Consider the following 8,291-nt stretch of genomic DNA (forward strand, 5'->3'; position numbering starts at 1 on the left):
AAGAGGTTGCTGCGATTAAATGTGTGGGAGGAAGGGTCGGCTTATTGAAAGCACATACGACTTCTTGGGAACACACTTGGTGAGATAGCTTCACCAAGAGGGAATTGAGATCGAAATTAACGACTATAGAAGCAACAATCCAAGTCGGTCGCCATGAACTTAAATGGTAATTGATCTACGACAATTGATGTTGATTAGATTAGTTTCTGAAGTCGGAATCAAAGATTGCCTTGGGTATTCAGTATACAAAATAGAGTAATGGGGATTGCCCTTGTAGACAAAGTAACCGACGTGATTCCTGAAGGGAAAATCTAATTCGATGATCTAAAGGAAATTGAGTCAAAGCGAAGCTTGAGGCTATTTTTACTATATTCATTTACAATCTTTATTCTCTTATTTTTACTCTAATTGTCGTTATTCATTTAATCTCTTTTTACTATTTAATCTCATTTTACCAAAATTCCTCCATTCTACTATTTTTTGCCTGGTATAAACAATTCAGATAGAAATTCAAAATTTTCTTAGTCCCTGTGGAATTGACCCTTACTTCTCTTTACTACGTATTTACGTGAGTAAATATATTCCAACTCAAACTTTAGAAACATCGTATTTACGTGAGTCCATCCATACATATTTTGCTTCCATTGGTTGGACTTTATATCCGATGATTAATTGTGGTACGTTTTATGAACATGTTTTTGAATTTTACGCCACTTTCAATTTTTCAACGAATCGTCTTCTTAATGTTAATTCACCCGATGTCGTTACATTCCGACTATACGGAAATTATTTTTCAATGTCTATTTTAGAATTTAATCTTGTTATGGGGTTCATGACAGATGTCACGAATTATGCATGTTTGACTTCTTTACTTGAGATTCCTTAGGATTTCGATGCCGATATGGCCTATGAGACTCTTACCGGCTTGGCTGGCCATACGCTCAACGCTCGCTCGACTCGAGCTCATCTTATCCATGACTCGACTTTGCGCTACATATATCGCTTCCTCGCCTAAAACTATTCTAGCCGGAATGACTCGTATTTCTCATTGAGCCGAGTTGAAATTTTCCTTTTATGGTGCATGTCAGCCGGCCAGCGGGTGAACTTGGTATTTTGGTTTGCTCAGGCCTTTGATATCGTTATTCGATCCAATCACCCACTTATACTTGGCTCTTACATTACTCATTTAGCCTCTTGCATCGCTAATTTTTACGTTAAATGGTTTACTTATGTTTTTTATATAGATGCTTTGGATGAGCGATGCTTGGATTCGATGGGCCTACTTACTGGAACCCCGAGCGCACCATACTTTGTTACACCGGGTGTCCTCACTCTTCATCACGAACAGGTTTTCATTCGCCGTAATGCACCACAACAGCCACCTGCAGCTCCTCACCCAGATATGCAGTCTCAAATGGATGAAGTCCACAGCCGCCTCCATTCCATTGAGATGAACATTTCTGAGATTCTTTCCTATCTCCGTCCCAGAGCCTCCCACCGCGGCCGTGGTCGACATTAAATTTGAGGAGTCCTCTATTTCTTCTCTTATACTTTAATTTTACGTTTTGAGGCAAAACACTTTAAGTGACGGGGAGTAGAGTGTAGGTTGAATTTCCCTTTGCTTATCTTTATGTTTTGATGCTAGTATGTGTTGGTTGGATTTGCGGAAATTTCATTGAATTTCTTTGTCTTGTTGAATATTTTTAGAATGATATGCTTGTTTGGGAACACATATTTGTTTAGGTTAGAATATTCTTGATAGAGAATAGCATGAATTGTTATCAAGTTAGTTTTTTTATGATATTCCATGATTTTATTGGTTGAAATTTGCTTAACTCAATGCATGAAAACAATCTGGTGAGATTTGAGCCTTTACGAGCATATCATTTTTGCTCTCCTTTTGTTGGATTGAGTGTGTCGAATTTGACATTGGTATTCTAGAACCATCATTTTAAATATTGTCGATATTACACATGAACATGATGCTTAAAAATGATTTGGGCACTTTAGGATTAACCATTCCGTTTTCCCCACTAAAATTGCCTACCCTTGCATTTTCCCCTAGTTAACCACTTTTGAGTCTATTCTCGCTTCTTTGTTTTCACCACATTTATAAACCCGAGCCTTTTATTTTATCCCTCTTTTCTACCCTTTTCAGGACAAGTGAACAGTCAATCCTATGTATGCTCTATGAAAAAAACAACGACATTTCGAAAGAAAGAAGAAAAAAAAGAAGTTGTTCGAAAATGAAAAAAGAAAAGAAAAGAAAAAAGACGTGAAAAAATGGAAAATGAAATAACAACGAAGAGAAAAAAATCCAATGCACTTCTAAAAGAAATTGGTTGTTTGATAGGTTATCTTTTTATCTTGTTGTGCTTAATGTTTTGATGAAGTTGAACTTATTATTTGTTAGTTCCTTGCCTTGAATATTTAGCCTTTTCCCCACCTTTACCTAAGCTTCATTACAACCAATAAAAGACCCTTTGATTTATGAATCTTGTTCTTATTAGTAGTGGAGATTTGATTTACTTGTAGGCCTATGGTAATATCGTGTCGGTTCTGACATTGAGCGTTTCTACACCCCCAAACATATTGAGTGATTTGAGTGAATCCCGGTAAGGTGTTGAGTTATAAGCATTGAGATTGATGAATGAATGGATGTTACAATTGTATTTGACTTGTTCCAGTTGGTGATGTTCAATTGATTGATTTCTTGACTTGAATAATTATTGTGGTCTCTACCTTGCTTATTTGAATGTGAAACTTGAAAAAGAAAGGTAAATAGAATTTTTGACTTATTTGATTATATCATACTTGAGGACAAGCATGAGATAAGTGAGGGGAAATTTAATGATTGTTCAGAATCGTTAGTATTTGCTCGTTAATTCTTCGATCTTATGGAATTATTATTGCTAATTTGGTTGCGTTATGTTTATTTTCGTGCAGGGTCTTACTTTCCATAATTAGTGGTAAAACGAGTTCATTCTACATTTTTTATTATTTGGTCACGGCTAGAGACATGGGCATTACACGGTCTGGCGTGGCAGTTTCTAGAAGGTCCAGCCAACGAAAATTTCTAGAAGATCTAGTCAGCACGCCTTTTGGAAGATGGACGAGCAGATTTGCATTAGGATACTTGTTTAAAGTTTTAATTTAGGAAAAACAATTATCTTTAGGATTATTTTAATTTCTTTATTTATCTTTAGGTTTTTAGAGGCTATAAATACCCTCTTGGGGTAAGCCTAAATACACAACTCATATTACAATCTTCTTATTCTTTCTAGTTTTATAAAAATTATCTCTTTTATTTTATTTTCCAAGTTTTCAGTTTTTCTTTCTATTTTAAAGCTTTGTTTTTAAATATACTAAGTATGATTTTTGTCATGCTTAGCAAATTTTCTCATAAGTCGACAGCTGAAGCGATGACTCAATTCCAACGGGAGAATTGAAACAGACCCTTAATAACTTCGAAATATCTCTCTTAATCTCTGCGCTTATTTTTCAAAATCAAAACAGTTTTCAAAATCAAAGATTGACTTTGGTCAAGAGGTTGTTGCGATTAAATGTGTGGGAGGAATGATCAACTTATTGAAAGCACATTCGACTTCATGGGAACACGCTTGGCGAGATAGCTTTTCCAAGGGGGAATTGAAATCGGAATTAACGGCTATAGAAGAAACAATCTGAGTCGGTCGCCACGAACATAAACTGTAATTGATCTACGACAAATGATGTTGATTAGATCAGTTTCCAAAGTCGGAATCAAAGATTGCCTTGGGTATTCAGTATACTAAATAGAGTAACGAGGATTGCCCTTGTAGACAAAGTAACCGACGTGAATCCTGAAGGGAAAATCTAATTCGATGATCTAAAGGAAATTGAGTCAAAGCGAGACTTGAGGCTGTTTTTACCGTATTCATTTACAATCTTTATTCTCTTATTTTTACTTTAATTTGTCGTTATTTATTTAATCTCTTTTTACTATTTAATCTCATTTTACCAAAATCCCCCTATTTTACTACTTTTCGCTTGGTATAAACAATTCATACAGAAATTCAGAATTTTCTAAGTCCCTGTGGAATCGACCCTTACTTTTCTTTACTACGTATTTCCTTTATTTATTAATTGAGAAGAAGGAATTTATTTTGACATCAAAACGACAGTTGTCAGTTTACTCTACCCAAAGTTATTAGTTTGGTGTCTCATGAAACGAATCATGATCTTAGTTAATGAGGGCAAGCGATGGACCTCATGAGAAGGGTCAACTCTATGCAACAAGGTAATAAGATATGGTTTTAGTGTCGATGAGGACATCATCCATAGTGACTGCGGGACGTTATGTTCGTGACACGATGGTCACCCTCCCCTATTATTGTGGAATGAAATAATTTCAAATTGTTCCCTATTAATCCACAAAGTGTAGCATCTTTTGTGATCATTGTCAAGTATGGTTATGATATTAAATATTTATGCTTTCAGTAAACTCACCCATTTGTTCTTGTTTTATTTACTTTCTTATCTCCCTCGCTCTCCTCTCTCTCTCTCTCTCTCTCTCTCTCTATCTATATATATATATAAAGGGTATACTACACTTAACTATTGTCACTTTTCATTTTATCATTTTTTTATTAAATTTTGTCAATCAGACCACTCAACAATTTAAATACATTCAATCAAGTCATCTTCTGTTAACATTTGATGGAAATATTGATGTGATAGTTAATAAAATTAGTATAATTAAACATTTGATCCATAATACGTATATATTCTATTAATTTAATCATGATTTTAATTTTATTCCATAAATCTAATGCTCTAATCAGATAGTGACATATGCCACCATCCGATTAAAGATTATTTTTAATGGAAAAAAATTAAAAAGGAAAACTATAAAGCATCTATAAGGTACTTAACCTAGGTCCTTGGTTGAGTTGTGTGCAACTTAAACACTGCACCTCATCATCATTTGAATTGTCAAGAACACTATAACATATGTACTTTATACTTTAATTAATACCAGGGGGAAAAACGAAAGGAAAATGACTATGATAAAATTTGAATCTAGGGCAAATATATAACTTGATAGCATAAAACCAATTAAAGAAATTTTATATTTGATTAATAATTCTTTTATATATATATATATATATATATATAAGATTAAACTAAATTTAATATTTTTTCACACTTATAATTTAATGATTATAGATATAATATAAAAATTGATACTTTTTAATTCAATTAATGATTTTACCTTTTAATAAAAATAAAGTATACGAATCATTTATATTTTAATTAACTTTTTTTGTTGGATTTCATAGTGTGTAAACGTTAAATTTATTTGTTCTTTTAATCTTATATTAACTAGTGTTTAACAACTCAAACCTTAACCTATAACGAAATATAAAAAACTTAATCCACCAAAAAATATAATTATCAGTTAATAATTAAATACATGCTATATATATATAGTTAAAAATATAGTTAAAATAAGATTTAAAATAAAAATAATATTTTTATTAGTTAATAATATTTATTTTGAATTACGACAATAAGTTTCTTTGATATTTCGTAATAGGCCGATGTTTGTTTTATTGTTACTTTTATTTTAATTTTTTCTGGCATTCATTATCATATAAGTTAAATAACAAATGTTGTGATACTTTAGCCGAACATTGTATGGCGCAGTGGTATAGAGGCATGCTTATCTCCTTGGAGACCCTATTCAAATCTCCCCAACGGCTCTTCAACTCAATTTATTGTCTTTCCATTACAATTCGAGGAAAAATTCTTTGAATTAATATAAATTATATTAAAAAGTCCCCCAACTATATTGTGACATGTGATGTCATATGTTTGAAGGATTAAGGGTCGACAAAAAATTTAATTGTGAGTTTAAAAAGATAAATTAAAAAAGTCCTTCAACTATATCATGACATGAGTTGTAATACTCCAAAATTTGGTTAGTGACAAATATAAGTTTTGAAAGTTTAGTGGCCAAAATATAAGTTTTGTAAAAGTTCAAGAATCAAAAATTTAATTTTTGAAAGTTATATATTTTGGCCTTTAAATGAATTGTTTGTTATGAAATTAATGTTTTCATGAGAATTAAAATTTTGATTTGGGATTTGTATTAAAGGGTATAAAGCAGTAAATTCTGATAAGAAATCGAAGAGTCGGATCGAACCGAAATTTCATGAAAATTTGAAGGATGAAGGTTTGAAATATTATTTTCATATTTTAGAGAAGTGAAATTTAATGTGGATCAGTGAAATTGAAGTCGATTAGTGACTAAATTGTAATTTTCAAAAATTGCATGACTAAAATAGAATGTCAACTTTAATTTGGTTCATCTTTGACTATGGAATATTAAAATGCTAGATATTCCAATGGAAAGTTGTAATTATCAGGATTCATTAATGGTAAAAGTGGAATTTCTCATTAATTGAATTTGAAATTCAATTATATTAGTAATTAGCCATGTGTAGTAGATGATAATTATAGAAAATTCAAGATATTGCTTCATCTTCTTCAAGTTGGCCGAATACTCCATTGCTAGGTAAGGGAGAGTTTTCAATTTGATTAAAGCTACATGGTTGACTTTTTTATTAAGCTATTAGATAGATAATTAATCCTCTTGAAATTCTCTATCATTTGGTATAAAATTTTCATGGAAATCAATGTAACCCCTAGACCGATGCGGGTAGCCCGATCCGATCTGGGAAGTCACATTAGGGCCACCGAAGAAACCAACTGTAAATATAGCGGAAAATTTAAAACTTTTTATCAGAACATGTAAACTTATAAAATCAGTTTTCACTATTTAAAAATAAAACAGATTTCCAAACTCTTATATAAATCAAAATACAATTACATGCCCCCTAATCACATGTACCATACTCTGCAACAACACCGGACGAACTCCCTTACTGAAGTCGATAGATGCACTGGTACAATTCTTTTAACCTGAAAATGTGAGTAATAGAGTGAGCTTTGGAAAGCTCAGTAATACAGAACTACCAGATGATGCTGATGAACGTGCAGATACAGATAAATATATATTTCCTTATTGTTTCCGAACATTTACAGATTTTTATGCTGAGCAGAGATCCTACTGATATTTCAGGTGGTAACGGACAATGAGCTTTCAGTTCAGAGAAATATTTCGGATGACTGAGTTCAGGAGATCAGAATAGATTTTCTAGTGTGTTCCCAAAAACCATGTAACTTTTCAGATCTTTTTAAAACATATATATATATACCCCCATCTGTCACGAACAAAATGTGTAGGTTCCCCAGAACCATACAACCCCATCACGTCCAGTAAGGCCCTGAGCACACAGCCGAGGAACCGGTAAGTAAGGCCCTGAGCACACAGCCGATGAACCTCCAAGTAATCTTCCTCCAACAATACCCCCAATAAAACATGTTCCGTCCGTAAACGGATATATCAAAAATCAAAACATAATTCAAGTCAAGTATCATATCAGAATCCAGGTCATGTATCATATCAGAATCCATGTCAATATCAGATCAGAATCCAGGTCAGGTATCATAAAATAATTCAAATTTGAAATCAGATAAAATATTCATGTAATTAGGGAACACACCAGAGTTTACAGGTATTATTTAGAGGTACTGTATCAGGCAGAGAAACACAGTTCTTCAGTATGTCGATAGAATGTTGGAATTTAGAATCACTATTGGAAGAGTTCATTAACTGACATAATCATCAGTTATTCAGAATGTGAATTATCAGGATATTATCTTATTCGGACAGTTTTTAGAAGCTGTACGTAATCAGAAGGGTATTCAGAATCCTTTACATCCATGTCAATTGATCGGATAATCGAACAACATGAGAACGAAGATTCAGAACCTTAACAATCTATGTCGACTGGTCAATTCATTTTCCTTCTAGGGTATTTACTCTTTAATACCACAAATTCTTATCCGTAGACCATTTTCGGAATCATCGCTGAATAAATCTTCCAATTTCTTTATTTCATTTCCACGCTTCCACAATATCATGAAATGTTGACGTACTTGATTAATTTGTTCATAACCCATTATAATTGTACACTACGTAAACTCATCAGAGTTTCCAGACTTATCTAAATAACTTATTAAATCCTTAGTCATTGAGGTTGCCTAGTTCATTTAGCAGTCATGTCCATTCCAGTTACTTCAGAATTTTCCATAGTAATTCAAACGTTCCTGAATTTCAGATACATGTTGTACTTCCATTCCATTCAATTTTGTATTCGTGGTTGATTTGTCGAACAAACATC

The sequence above is a fragment of the Hibiscus syriacus genome, unplaced genomic scaffold, assembly GCF_006381635.1.
Source record: "Hibiscus syriacus cultivar Baekdansim isolate YM2019G1 unplaced genomic scaffold, ASM638163v2 tig00112383_pilon, whole genome shotgun sequence".
NCBI lineage: Eukaryota > Viridiplantae > Streptophyta > Magnoliopsida > Malvales > Malvaceae > Hibiscus > Hibiscus syriacus.